Source organism: Anomaloglossus baeobatrachus, chromosome 5 (genome assembly GCF_048569485.1).
Source record: "Anomaloglossus baeobatrachus isolate aAnoBae1 chromosome 5, aAnoBae1.hap1, whole genome shotgun sequence".
Lineage (NCBI taxonomy): Eukaryota > Metazoa > Chordata > Amphibia > Anura > Aromobatidae > Anomaloglossus > Anomaloglossus baeobatrachus.
In genome coordinates, this window is record NC_134357.1 from 461,591,124 (window position 1) to 461,606,777 (window position 15,654).

Sequence of the window (15,654 nt, forward strand, 5' to 3'; positions counted from 1 at the left end):
TGCATATACCTATAGTCCGTGTCCGTTTGGTGTTTTTATTTCTAGTGATGTCGGCTATTCTTTCTATTTCTGTGTATGTCGGTCAATCTCCCTGAGTCCGTCGGTCAGTCTCTCTGTCTCTCTGTCGGTCTCTCTGTCTGTCTGTCCCTCTCTCACAGTCTGTCGGTCAGTTTCCCCCCCTCTCTCATACTTACCGTTCCCCGATCTTCGGCGCAGCGCTGCACGGCATTCACACTGCTGCGGCGGCTTTTACTATTTTGAAAAAGCCGGCCGCCCATTAAACAATCTCGTATTCCCTGCTTTCCCCGCCCACCGGCGCCTATGATTGGTTACAGTGAGACACGCCCCCACTCTGAGTGACAGGTGTCACACTGCACCCAATCACAGCAGCCGGTGGGCGTGTCTATACTGTGCAGTAAAATAAATAAATAAATAATTAAAAAAAAACGGCGTGCGGTTCCCCCCAATTTTAATGCCAGCCAGATAAAGCCATACGGCTGAAGGCTGGTATTCTCAGGATGGGGAGCTCCACGTTATGGGGAGCCCCCCACCCTAACAATATCAGTCAGCAGCCGCCCAGAATTGCCGCATACATTATATGCGACAGTTCTGGGGCTGTACCCGGCTCTTCCCGATTTGCCCTGGTGCCGTTGGCAAATCGGGGTAATAAGGAGTTATTGGCAGCCCATAGCTGCCAATAAGTCCTAGATTAATCATGTCAGGCGTCTATGAGACACCCTCCATGATTAATCTGTAAGTGACAGTAAAAAAACACACACACCCGAAAAAATCCTTTATTTGAAATAAAAAACACACACAAATTCCCTCATTACCAATTTATTAACCCCGACAAACCCTCCATGTCCGGCGTACTCCACAGTCCTCCAGCGTCGCGTCCAGCTCTGCTGCATGGAGGTGACAGGAGCAGCAGAAGACACCGCCGCTCCGGTCACCTCCACACAGCAAATGAGATGAGTAGCGCGATCAGCTGCTGTCAGTCAGGTAACTCGCGGCCACCGCTGGATCCAGCGGTGGCCGAGGGTAACCTCAGTGACAGCAGCTGATCGCGCTACTCATCTCATTTGCTGTGTGGAGGTGACCGGAGCGGCGGTGTCTTCTGCTGCTCCTGTCACCTCCATGCAGCAGAGCTGGACGCGACGCTGGAGGACTGTGGAGTACGCCGGACATGGAGGGTTTGTCGGGGTTAATAAATTGGTAATGAGGGAATTTGTGTGTGTTTTTTATTTCAAATAAAGGATTTTTTCGGGTGTGTGTGTTTTTTTACTGTCACTTACAGATTAATCATGGAGGGTGTCTCATAGACGCCTGACATGATTAATCTAGGACTTATTGGCAGCTATGGGCTGCCAATAACTCCTTATTACCCCGATTTGCCAACGGCACCAGGGCAAATCGGGAAGAGCCGGGTACAGCCCCAGAACTGTCGCATATAATGTATGCGGCAATTCTGGGCGGCTGCTGACTGATATTGTTAGGGTGGGGGGCTCCCCATAACGTGGAGCTCCCCATCCTGAGAATACCAGCCTTCAGCCGTATGGCTTTATCTGGCTGGCATTAAAATTGGGGGGAACCGCACGCCGTTTTTTTTTAATTATTTATTTATTTATTTTACTGCACAGTATAGACACGCCCACCGGCTGCTGTGATTGGGTGCAGTGTGACACCTGTCACTCAGCGTGGGGGCGTGTCTCACTGTAACCAATCATAGGCGCCGGTGGGCGGGGAAAGCAGGGAATACGAGATTGTTTAATGAGCGGCCGGCTTTTTCAAAATAGTAAAAGCCGCCGCAGCCGTGTGAATGCCGTGCAGCGCCGGTGATCGGGGATCGGTGAGTATGAGAGAGGGGAGGACACTTCAGTCAATCGGGGGATTAGCGGTCAACGGTGAATCCTTCACAGGTGACCGCTAATCAGTACTCGACACAGACAGAGCCGCGGTATGAGGATGAAGTCGGGTGAAGTTCACCCGAGTTCATTCTCATCGCGCAACTCTGTCTGCTGTCAGCCGACATTTATAAACGACATTGTGCATCACACACACGGACATTACACACGGACATTACACGTACACATACACGTTAATTCCACACGCACACACGGACGTTCTGCACACAAACACGGCTAGCATACGCAATTCACACAGGTGCCACACGGACCATGAAAACGGACACAAAAACGGGACACGGACCCGAAAAACGGCCCGTAACACACGTGCGTGTTTTTCACGGACGTGTGAAGGGGGCCTAAGACAAATATATTTCACGGAGAGCCTGGATTTATGTAGGCCCTTTAAGTGAGAATCATGGTTGAGGCCGTGCTGAAGGATATGGAAGCCGAGCAGGAAGCTTCTCAGGGACTGATCTCCGCTCATCCTTGATTAATGCCTCCCTAAGAGGTTTAGGTTGAACTAAAGGTTTTCTGAGAATTATCGGTATCTTATTCTTAGAAATGGCATACGTTTTTTTTTTTTTTTTTTTACTTTTTACGCTCTCTGGGAAGGTCGGAGCTTCTGATTCAAGAGAACTTGACGACGGATTAATGACACAGACAGATGATGACTTTTCTTTCCTCAGAATAGCAGCCGCCATTAATAAAGAGCACTCGACATCCAGTGTAAGATCTCTCAGGGATGGCCCTCCATAACGGGTCTGGAATAATTCAGGGGTCAATGAGCTGTCAATCAGAGGTGGCGATACAGGGGCTGAGCGGTACCAAGGGAAAATGGGCCCTAACCTGGGGGTTCTAGAAATGAAGATGGTTCATAAAAAGTGTAACATCACAAGTAAGTGTGTAACTGGCTGCAGCTGATCACCAGAGATAGAGATAGACAGGCGTAGATGTCCCAGAGATAGCCATATACTACCCTGGTCCAGTGTCCAGGAAGATCAAATCTGACGGCCCACTGTTTAGCTACATGCATATATTACATCACCCTCATTCACAAATTCAGCTTTGAACTGGACTCTTTTTTTTTTTTTGTTTAATGATGAGGTGCTGCTTCTGTCTGTACACAGCAAATCCCCTGACGAAGGCTTTTTAGCCGAAACGGCCGTCGGGGGTGGACGCTGGCACCAGGTGGCTCTCTTGATTTGACCTTTTCAGGTATGATATTATATTGATTATTTAGTTCTCTTGATACTCTGGCCTCACATTCGATTCATACATCCACATACAGATGAGTTATGATTTTCTGGTGATGGGACCCACCACATCCAGTGCAGCCATGATACGAATTATGACATTATAGTCGACAACTGAGTGTTTCACTGGTGTGACAAGTTTATCATCCTATGGAATACCGTCTCCCAGAATTAATTATTGTAATTTTGTGCCTGGTATTCACAAGGTGATTAGCCTCTATACTATGTATATAGTTTTTTTTTGTCATCATAATTCTATATTGTGTATATGGCTATTTATGACATCACTTTGATTGTACTTTGGCAATGATGGGTTAATCCCTTAACTAGCCGCCACTTTTCCCTGGTGTTTGCGCCCTTCCTTGTAATTGCGCCGCCCATCACCTACCCTTTTCTAATAAAGTTTCACTTCTTCAGCATTTGGGCTCTTGGTCATAAATTTCTTTGTTTTCTCTGGTGTTTTCTTAGCGACTTGCCCTGGTCCTATCCAGTAACAATATTGCCATGATTTTCATTTATATTGTAATATTCTATATGGATTCTATATGGATTGTTTTGATAGATATGGATTGGCTGTGGTTTATGTTTAATACAGCGAATCATATGTATTGGGCCAACTACTGCTCATGTTGAAAGTAATAACTCCTGCACGGGGGCCCACCGGGGACTTTACCTGCTCTCCCGTGGGCCAGTCCAAACCTGCCGTGCCTGATAAGAATCATCATAGGAAGCTCCCAACATACTTGATGGGTTCATGACAATATACAAATTATTAATTCTATGGGTCTTAAAGATTGTAGGGGTGGCCCAGCATTAGGAAATTTGGCTACTTCCTTCTTGAAACAGCACCACACCAATCCACAATTTACGGCTGGATCTTGAAAATGGTTAGGGATTGAAACACAAAATCTGTTAGAAAGTTGTAAAACATTTACAATGGTATTTTCATTTGGAAGTTATCCCAAATCCATGGAGTAATGGATGATTTTCTGATGGCTGGTGGTCTGACCGCTGGGTTCTTGAGTTCTAAAGGACCCTTCTGATAGGAGCAATGGTCAATCATGCGCACTGGTGCTCCGTTATTTCTTAATGTGACCATCAGAGATAGCACCGAATTTGGCTGGTCTCCAGCACTCCCGTAAGAATCAATGGAGTGGTGGTGTACCTGACTGACCGCCACTTCATTCACAGATGGCTGTTTGAGTCATTTTTCTTGGGATCAGTATGGGTCCAAGACGGCAATCAGGAAGTTAGATCCTATCCTACAGATCACCAGTAACAGAAATAAACACTTGAAATAGATTACTCTGTGTGTAATGACTCTATATAATTTAGGCGTTTCTTTTTTTGTATTGAATTATTGAAATAAATTAACTTTTTAAGGATATTCTAATTTATTGAGATGCACTTGTATATAACATTATCTCAGCACAGGAACTTTTTTTTAAAAAACACATCCAATTGTATAAATTATTATTATTATTATTATTCCAAGATCTATTGATTAAAATAAACTTTAAAATTGAATTTGTTTGTGGGACAACCCCTTTAACTTATACAGAGAATACTTCTTTAATGAGTACATTATTTCCCTCCAACTCCTTTACCTTTTTTCCAGTGTGCCTCCATATCTGTCACATTGAGAGAGAAGCCACCAAACAGCAAGTTTTCTGAAAGTTTTTTCTTTTCATTTTTCTTCTCCTGTCAGCATTAAGTATCTGCCTGTATTTATATTTCAGACTGATCTCGGGTTTAACTTTCTAATGTTTAATCATACGGTTTTGAGAAATCTCTCGGCTCCGGGCGCAGACATTTGCATCGCGATTTGTTGATTGCTTTATTTAACATTACAAATCAGCACCAACAAATTATACCATTCTGCAGGAAGACTATTCATATTCCTTCTCGCCTCATATCCAGCTGTGTGCACAAGGGAATATTCCTGCTGAAATGAATGTGGAGCCGATGCAGACCAGACGTAGGCAAGCCATTTTAGTCTCAACTTTTTGTTCATTTGGTTCAAAATTTCTGATCCAGTCTTCTGGAAAATTATCATCTCGAGGAGGCTTCTATCTTTGGAGTCATCTTCATTTGGTCATCGTTTTAGTGACCTAATTGTCTATGGCCAATCCGTCCCTTTTATGTCTGCCCATTGTTTCCAAACTTAAGGTGTGAAGAACTTCATACTTCATCTTCATTAAGGCCCCTTTACACCCTGAGACTTTCTAGCGATCCCACCAGCGATCCCGACTTAGCCGAGATCGTTGGAAAGTCTCTGGTGAGCTGTCAAACAGGCAAACATGGCCAACGACGCAGGAGCGATATGGACCTGCAGAACGACCTCGCTGGTCGTTAGGGACGTGTCAAAGCAGCTATTTCAAAGGGAAGTCGCTAACAAAGTCATTGTAACGGTGTCAAACACAACGATGCATGCTGCGCAGCGGGAAACAAAGCACCAAAAAATGTTCCTGAGAGATGTGTAGCAATCAGCGACCTCACAGCGGGGGCCAGGTCGCTAATGCGTTTCACACACTGCAATGTCGCTGGGGAGGTCGCTATTACGCCACAAAACCGGTGACGTTACAGCGATATCGCTAGCGATGTTGCAGAGTGTAAAGGGGCCTTTAGGAACAGAGTTTGATAAGTATCCCAAAGGGTTTCTTTCAAGTTTGGATGTAAGTACTTTTCAAAAAAGACCTTTTATGGTCACCAAAATTGAAATTCAAATCAATACTAGATTTTTTCTCAATGTTTGCTATCTTCCGTTAAAAAAAAAAGTGATGATTCATCTAAGGCTCAGTTCATCCAGCTCCAGCAAGCAACACCAATCCTTATGCTCCTCCAGATGACGAGTATCATGACAATAGCATATATATGCAAGAATCTGCAAAAACATTAGTGCATGCCCTCATCATCTCCCGCCTCGACTACTGCAACCTCCTGCTCTCTGGCCTCCCTTCCAACACTCTTGCACCCCTCCAATCTATCCTAAACTCTGCGGCCCGCTTAATCCACCTCTCCCCTCGCTACTCCCCAGCCTCGCCACTCTGCTAATCCCTTCACTGGCTTCCCATCGCCCAACGACTCCAGTTCAAAACATTAACCATGACATACAAAGCCATGCACAACCTGTCTCCTCCCTACATCTGTGACCTAGTCTCCCAGTACCTACCTGCACGCAACCTTAGATCCTCACAAGATCTCCTTCTCTGCTCCTCTCTTATCTCCTCTTCCCACAATCGTGTACAAGATTTCTCCCGTGCATCCCCCATACTCTGGAACGCTCTACCTCAGCACATCAGACTCTCCACTACCGTGGAAAGCTTCAAGAGGAACCTCAAGACCCACCTCTTCCAACAAGCCTACAACCTACAATAGCCCTCAGCCCAGTAGACCACTGCGCAACCAGCTCTGTCCTCACCTATTGTACCATCCATCACCCATTCCCTGTAGACTGTGAGCCCTCGCGGGCAGGGTCCTCTCTCCTCCTATACCAGTCTGTCTTGTACTGTTAATGATTGTTGTACGTATACCCTCTTTCACTTGTAAAGCGCCATGGAATAAATGGTGCTATAATAATAAATAATAATAATAATAATATCCAGCCCAATCTCTATAGTCTATTTATGGGTTCCAAGACCTGGCCACAGTAACAGCTCCTTGCTCCTCCACATCACAGCACCAACATCTTCACTAACCAAATATGTTAGTTATTACTGTACCTTTCCTGGGATCAGCCTCGTGGATGACCAGAAGTATCCCTTACACCCGCCACCTTAAATAATTTTCTACATGAAGCTCAAAAAAGAAGATTTCAGATTCTCAGTCAGCCCTGTCTGCAGAATTTGGTATTATAGAAGCCCCCTGCAGAGACAAACAAGACTCACAATCCCCCACCAGATTCAGGACAATGAATCTTAGTGGAGGCCTGATTACATTAGAGTCCATGGAGACCAACTAGGATAACACTATTATAACCTCTTCCCCCTTCAAATTGTGTACCTTAAACTTACGATCAAGCAATCTCTAATAAAACACAAGATTGACATAACCAGTGCTCCATACTGTAAAACGTCCACTCTACGTCCATTGGTTCTATGGTTTTTAATCCATGGCCAGCAGCTCACATCGGCTGTAAGAACTTTGGAGCCACCTAGGCTTAAGGGTCTGGCTACAACCCCTGCACCTATTGTAATTACGCCCCTGCACAGAACAAACATGTTGCATAAAAGATCATTTCACCAGATGAACCAGCGCTTTGCGTGTTCATCTGGTGATGGTCAGACTGTTTACATAGAATAATAACTGTAAAACAAGCGTTTTAAACAACACTCATTCATGATTATCTTGTAGTGTAAAGGCCCCGTCACACTAAGCAACATCGCTAGCAACATCGCTGCTAACGAACAACTTTTGTGACGTAACAGCGATGTTGCTAGTGATGTTGCTTAGTGTGACATCCAGCAACAACCCGGCCCCTGCTGTGAGGTCGTTGGTTGTTGCTGAATGTCCTGGGCCATTTTTTAGTTGTTGCTCTCCCGCTGTGCAGCACAGATCGCTGTGTGTGACAGCGAGACAGCAACAACTAAATGTGCAGGCAGCAGGAGCCGGCTTCTGCGGACACTGGTAACCACAGTAAACATCGGGTAACCAAGAAGCCCTGTCCTTGGTTACCCGATATTTACCTTCGTTACCAGCCTCCGCCGCTCTCACTGTCAGTGCCGGCTCCTGCTTCTTGCACGTGTAGCAGAGTACACATCGGTAATTAACCCGATGTGTACTGTAGCTAGGAGAGCAGGGAGCCAGTGTGACGCCCTGGGCAAGCCAGGGGTCACAGGTCACAACACCACCACACCCCACACTCCAGGTAGGCACATCACAGCTAAACTACAAATCCTTGTTGCCTTCCTCCAGAGGCTGATGATTCACACCAGGGGGTGGGCCAGGCGGTTGGCTCCGCCCACCAAGGAGATCACAGCTCTGGAGGCGGGAAGGACCAGGCAGTTAGCTCAGGGAAGAGCTAGAGAGTAGCCCGGGGAGGGCAAGAGTAAACAAGTAGTGAAAGTGGAAAAGTGGAAAAGGAGGAAAGCAAGTGAGGTGACAAGAAGGAAAGAAAGCCTGAAGGGTCCAGCTTTGTGTAGGGCCAGAACAGCAAGGTCAGCGACGGCGGTGACTGTCTGGAGGGGGACCGTTTGGAAGTTCCTGGAAGGACCCCGTTGGCTGTGTGCCCGGTGGTCTGGAGCAGTGTTCCGAAGGACAGTCAGCACCAGGGCAGGGGCCTCTCGGACCCCGGCAAGGCTAGGAGTCGCCAAATTTGCCGAATCCGTCAGTGAAGGGGACGTAGATCCCCCAGCAACCAAGTCCCGATTGAAGGCAACAGCTCAACCTGAAGTGGAGAGACACCGCCACCGCCAAGGCACCAGTTTCTCAGGGCCAGCGCCTGCGGGCAAAGTGTAGAGCTCCTCCGGCCCAGATTGTAGTCGGGGAGCGGGTAACCGGAGGGAATCCACCGCTACCACAAGTCAACCATAGGTGCAAGGAAGAGGGACATCACCGTCACCTACCGGGAGTGCAGGTGCAGCCGTCTGTGGGACCGTCCTACCAGCCGTTTGGTTTACCGTACAAACTGTGTCCGTGTCTCAGGCTGAGTGAGTACCACAGTGCCGCAAGGCACAGCGCTGCCCCCGCGTCCCTGCGCCCACCAGGCCCCGCACCTCACAAACCATCACCGGGCCCCGGGATCACCAACCCCTGCCCACGGAGGGACAACACAACACCTGGCTGCTCCGCATCACCATCCCCGGGACCCCCGCATTGAGCAGCGGTGGTGAAATCACCACAACCGTGGGTGGCGTCACGAACTATAACAATCCCCGCACCCAACAAACCCCTTTCACTCACGGGCGAGGAGTGCCGCTCGAGAAACCCCCGGGATCCGGCCTACGGCTCGAGCCACCACTGAGCAGCGGCCGCCGGACCCGAGCAGAAGGGGGCGAGCGTAGTGTGCTGACACCCTCCTCCCCGCCCGCGACAACTTGGCGTCACGAACAGGATCTTACCGCTCTGCCGTCTGGTAGAGGTGCGCCTTGTTACCACCGGAGGTATCCGGCAGAAAAATTGCAGAAGCCGCCATCTTTGGCGCGAAAAGTTCCCGCTCGAGCGTCTTCTCGAGCAGTAGAGGCGCGAAGGCCAAGACCCCGCCCCGAGAGAGGAGGGGCCGGAAAGAGCTAAGGGGGACGCGATGGCGGCTGGCCGCATGTAGCTGCGGCTATAAAAGCAGGGACGCCAGGACCCTGCAAGCATACCGTTCCTGGAGAGAAAAGAGAAAGTCACCATGTGGATGCCGTCCCGAAACACCGTGGCCCCCGCGCCGGGAACCGCAGCGTGGGTGGAAATCCGGACCGCGCAGCTCCACCTAAGGCTGCAGGTCAAGATGCAGCTCCTCTTGGAGGAGTGGGAGACCGACATGGCGGACGTTATAGCCACCGTGCGGAGACGCGAGGAGGAAGCGGAGGAAGGGAGGGTGAGTGACCCACGCCCCTATGTCCCGGAGGGACCGGTGGCTGCGGCTGAGGGACCCGGTCCAAGCCCTCTCCCCCCGTTGCCTCCCTCGCCACCCGTCTCGGGTGCCGTGACCCCGCCACTAGGCCCGCTACCACCGCAACCGGTAGCGATACCCAGCCCGTCCGCCCCAGCGGACCGACCTGTAGCCGGAGCCCGTAGCAAACCGGAGGTGTTGCCATGGAAGGCCCCGAAGATTGTGCCAGAGACAGTCCCCGAGCAGTTTCCTGAGCCGGAGCCGATGACCCGCTCCGAGCCGAAGGCCCAGCTGCGGAAAGCCCCTGTGCCCATCCCCCACACCTCGGCTGAGGTGGCGCCGGGTTGTTGCTGCAGGGCAGCGCCCAAGGCCATGACACCGCGGGATACGCCGCCCACCTTCCTGACAGTGGGTAACGTTCTGGATGTCCCGCGGGGCCCGACCCGTGCGCCGGCGCTGGCAGCAGCGCCATATTGGGACAGGGAGCCGACAAAGCTGGGCCTGGAGATCGTGGAGAGGGAGAGAAGGAAAGCCGAGCTGGTGGCCCGAGCCATTCGGGAAAAAGAAAATCTTCGGCAAGCGACCTTCCGTGTCCGGGGCCCGTTGTATGAAGGGCAGGTGAGGCGGTTTGATGTCCGCCGGGGCTACGGATTTATATATGAACCGGGCCTGGAGGCCGAAGTGTTTGTGGCCCGGTGGGACGTGAATGCCCATCTGCCCGAGGAGCATCCTGGCCGTAACCTCATACCGGGAGACATGGTGCGGTATACCCGGCACTGCGGAGAGAGGGGGTGGTTTGCCCTGGATGTGAAGCTCAGGGGCAGCAACGAGAGCAGGGTGAGCTCTGCACCCCCTCCCTCGGATGAAGCAGCAGAAGGACCGGAGTAGGGCAGCGGATGCCCGTTGCACCGTCCCCATTGGGACCACCACTGAGTTGTTTGTTTGTTTAAAAGTTGAAAATGAAAATGATTGATCCAAGAAGAAGTTACCTGATTGTCTGTAGTGATTGAACCGGCCGGAGCCGGCACCGTTGTCCCCGTGGGGACCGTTTAAAAATGCATGGGAACTATCCATGGACAAGCCCGTGAACTTGCAGGGCACCCACAAACGTTAGTGGCTTGTAAATATGTTGGTTACCGGTACCGTTTTCCGCAGTGCCGCCTCCGGAGAGGCAGGTTGGAGGGAGGGCCCTCAGCAGAGCAGGCTGGGGCCCAGCCACCAAAGGAACCGGTGGCTACCCTCTGAGGGGAAGGACAGATCCCGCTCGGGTACCGTGTGCTGGACTGTGGGTCAAGGGGTGCTGCCTGGGCTTTAGGGGCAGCATCAGGGCCAGGTTGCTTGGGTGGGAGAGAGCGGAAACCGTAACCGTAAACCGTTGCAACGTTAAAGAAATGTGCCTCCCGTCTTGGGAAGAGTTATTAAAAATGTGAATATGTTATGTTTAACCCTGTTATCCCCTTTTTCAGAAAAATAAAACCGGTGTAGGACGGCAGCCCGCGGACGGTCTGCATTTTGCTAAGGGGGAATGTGACGCCCTGGGCAAGCCAGGGGTCACAGGTCACAACACCACCACACCCCACACTCCAGGTAGGCACATCACAGCTAAACTACAAATCCTTGTTGCCTTCCTCCAGAGGCTGATGATTCACACCAGGGGGTGGGCCAGGCGGTTGGCTCCGTCCACCAAGGAGATCACAGCTCTGGAGGCGGGAAGGACCAGGCAGTTAGCTCAGGGAAGAGCTAGAGAGTAGCCCGGGGAGGGCAAGAGTAAACAAGTAGTGAAAGTGGAAAAGTGGAAAAGGAGGAAAGCAAGTGAGGTGACAAGAAGGAAAGAAAGCCTGAAGGGTCCAGCTTTGTGTAGGGCCAGAACAGCAAGGTCAGCGACGGCGGTGACTGTCTGGAGGGGGACCGTTTGGAAGTTCCTGGAAGGACCCCGTTGGCTGTGTGCCCGGTGGTCTGGAGCAGTGTTCCGAAGGACAGTCAGCACCAGGGCAGGGGCCTCTCTGACCCCGGCAAGGCTAGGAGTCGCCAAATTTGCCGAATCCGTCAGTGAAGGGGACGTAGATCCCCCAGCAACCAAGTCCCGATTGAAGGCAACAGCTCAACCTGAAGTGGAGAGACACCGCCACCGCCAAGGCACCAGTTTCTCAGGGCCAGCGCCTGCGGGCAAAGTGTAGAGCTCCTCCGGCCCAGATTGTAGTCGGGGAGCGGGTAACCGGAGGGAATCCACCGCTACCACAAGTCAACCATAGGTGCAAGGAAGAGGGACATCACCGTCACCTACCGGGAGTGCAGGTGCAGCCGTCTGTGGGACCGTCCTACCAGCCGTTTGGTTTACCGTACAAACTGTGTCCGTGTCTCAGGCTGAGTGAGTACCACAGTGCCGCAAGGCACAGCGCTGCCCCCGCGTCCCTGCGCCCACCAGGCCCCGCACCTCACAAACCATCACCGGGCCCCGGGATCACCAACCCCTGCCCACGGAGGGGCAACACAACACCTGGCTGCTCCGCATCACCATCCCCGGGACCCCCGCATTGAGCAGCGGTGGTGAAATCACCACAACCGTGGGTGGCGTCACGAACTATAACAATCCCCGCACCCAACAAACCCCTTTCACTCACGGGCGAGGAGTGCCGCTCGAGAAACCCCCGGGATCCGGCCTACGGCTCGAGCCACCACTGAGCAGCGGCCGCCGGACCCGAGCAGAAGGGGGCGAGCGTAGTGTGCTGACACCCTCCTCCCCGCCCGCGACACCAGCGCTAAGCAGTGTGCGCGGCTCCCTGCTCTGTGCACATGTAGCTACAGCACACACCGGGTAATTAACCCGATGTGTGCTGTAACTAGGAGAGCAGGGAGCCAGCGCTAAGCGGTGTGCGCTGCTCCCTGCTCTCTGCACGTGTAGCTGCGTGCGCTGGTAACCAAGGTAAATATCGGGTTGGTTACCCGATATTTACCTTAGTTACCAATCGCAGCATCTTCCACGCGGCGCTGCTGGCTGGGAGCTGGGACACTGGTTGCTAGTGAGCTCACCAGCAACTCGTGTAGCCACGCTCCAGCGATCCCTGCCAGGTCAGGTTGCTGGTGGGATCGCTGGAGCGTCGCAGTGTGACATCTCACCAGCAACCTCCTAGCAACTTACCAGCGATCCCTATCAGGTTGGATCGTTGTTGGGATCGCTGGTAAGTTGTTTAGTGTGACTGGGTCTTAAATGCCCCTTTTCTCTTTGCAGTCTCTCCTAGTAGGGTTATGGCTGAGTATTGTCTAACAGAGATAACGCAAAGGAAGTAAAATCCATTAGGAAATTAAATAAAGAGTTAGAAGATAAACTGACCCTGGTGCACTGTTAACCTTTTGCATTGAGATGTGTTAGCTATGATTAAAGAATTTTATATGAATGCATTGTTTTATATAAAACTCTAATTCTTGCAGCTTCTAGCTGTGAAAGCCAAAATGCGTTGGTAAACCGATGATAGTGATCTATTTACTTTCTAGGGTATTTTGGGCCTTCTGAAACAAATAAAGGAGGACCCAGGCTCCAGATATAAGAAGTCTATATCTATTCTAATTGTATTTTAAACTCAGCACATACAGATTCTTTAATCAGTGAGGAAATAAGCAGAGCTGGATTAAAGGTAGTCACATATTCACAATAGCTGTCAGGCCAAATACCATTCTTTGTGACTCTCCCCATATGTATGCCTGCTCAACTTAGCTGAAGGATGGCATTATATCTTCTGCAGCATGAATAAAGCACCTTTAATTCCATGATGCTGTACATGAGAAGGGGTTACATACAAAATATAGATATAAGTTACTGTAAACAAACTGGCACAGAGGGCTTACCTTCTATAGGATAATGGGTCGGCGACAGTAGGTGGGATTGGAGGCAGGTCCAGTGGTGGTGAGGTGGAAGCTCTGGCAGTGGTGAGGAGGCAGTGGGGTCATTGCAGACTGTAGGTATTTTTGAAGAGATTGGTTTTCAAGTTTCGTTTGAAGCTTGCAAGAATAGCAGATAATCGTACGTGTTGAAGCACCAAATTTCAGAGGACAAGGGATACCTGGGAGAATTCTTGGAGGCAGTTGGATAAGGAACGGATAAGTGTGGAGGAGAGAAAGAGGACTTGGGAGGACCGTAGATTACATGTTGGAGTATATTGGGAGATTAGTTCGGAGATATTTGGAGGAGACAGATTATGGACAGATTTGTAAGTCAGTGTTAGTAGTTTGAATTAAATACGGCGGGGAATTGAGAGCCAATGAAGGGATTTGCATAGTGGAGAAACGTTGGAGTAGCGAGGAGAGAGGTGAATTAGTCAGGCAGCAGAGTTAATGATGGACTGGAGAGGTGCGAGAGTTTTAGCAGGGTGGCCACAGAGGAGGAAGTTGCAGTAATCAAGGCGAGAGAATATGAGGGCAGGCACTAGCATTTTGGTAGATTGGGAGTTGAGGAAAGGATGGGTTCTACAAATATTTTTGAGTTGGAGACGGCAGGAGGTGGTGAGAAATTGGATGTGTGGTTTTAAGGACAGGGCAGAGTTGGGGGTTACTCCGAGGCAGCGGACTTCGGGTGCTGGGGAGAGTGGGGTGTTATTTATTGTAATAGATATAGCAGGTAGGGGAGATAAGTAAGATGGGAGAAAAATGAATAGTTCAGTTTTTGCCACATTGAGCTTTAGGAAGCGAGAGGAGAAGAAAGAGGAAATGGCTGATAGACACTGGACAGCAGAGAGGTGATGTATGGGCCAGAGAGGTAGATCTGAGTGTCATCAGCATATAGGTGGTACTGAAAGCCATGGGACTTTATGAGTTGTCCCAGGCCAAAAGGTATATAAGGAGAAGAGAAAGAGTTCTAGGACAGAGCCTTGAGGGACACCGACAGAGAGTGGGTGGGATGAGGAGGTAGTGTGGGAGTGGGAGACACTTAAGGTGCGGTTGGAAAGGCATGAGAAAATCCAGGAGAAGCCAAGGACTCTAACACCAAGGGAAGAGAGGATCTGTAGTGGTAGGGAGTGGTTGACAGTGTCAAAGGCTGAGGACAGGTTTAGCAAGAGGAATATAGAGAAGTGTTTGTTGGCTTTCGCAGTAACTCATTAGTAATTTTTGTGATGACAGTTTCAGTAGAGTGATAAGGATGGAAACCGTATTGTAGGTTGTCAATGAGTGAGTTGCATCAGAGGTAAGAGGAAAGTTCAGCATGAGCATGCTGTTTGAGGAGTTGCCTGATACTCCTTACTGTTGACATTTACCTTCATCATAGAGTTGCATCACTCCCATATAATGGTCGACATACGGTACATATAATGTGTTTGGGTAGGGTACTCTAAGGTTGGTGGAGGTCTTTTCCCAAAAACTTTGCTCCCAAATCCACCTTTTGGACCAGTACCCCATGTGCCCATATATAATTTTATAATCTTGTCCTCTTAATAGGGTATTTGCAAAACACCGACCCCAAAAAATTTCTATTCTGAGCTTTAACTGAGGGTCTCCATCACTATATCTCATGAGCCTCATTGTGAATGGATGTATAGGCTCACTACTAGAGGATCTTTAAGTCTTCTGATGAGTTAGTCCAAATCTGATGTGCTCCACCCAAGATATCTGAGTCCTTCCATCCCAGCCTGTGAACTACACTGCAGAACATGACATAAAGATGATAAAGTTCCTATAGATGGTAGAAGCCTCATTATAAACCCTATATATGAAGCGTGTATAAATCGAGACTAGGCTAATCTGTTGTCAGGCAGCGCGTTTCGTTGTTTGCTCTTCACTCTTGATCTCAGCTGAGCCGTTTACAGTGAATAACTTTATTTGGCTGCTAATTTATCCAAGACAGACGTTACAGCTCCCAGCACGATAACTTAGCTCCTCGGAATAACTTAGCGCGGCTTTTGTGTAGAATAATATTGCGGCATCTCCTCGTTTCAGGCCCCACATAAGACCACTCATTCCTAATGCA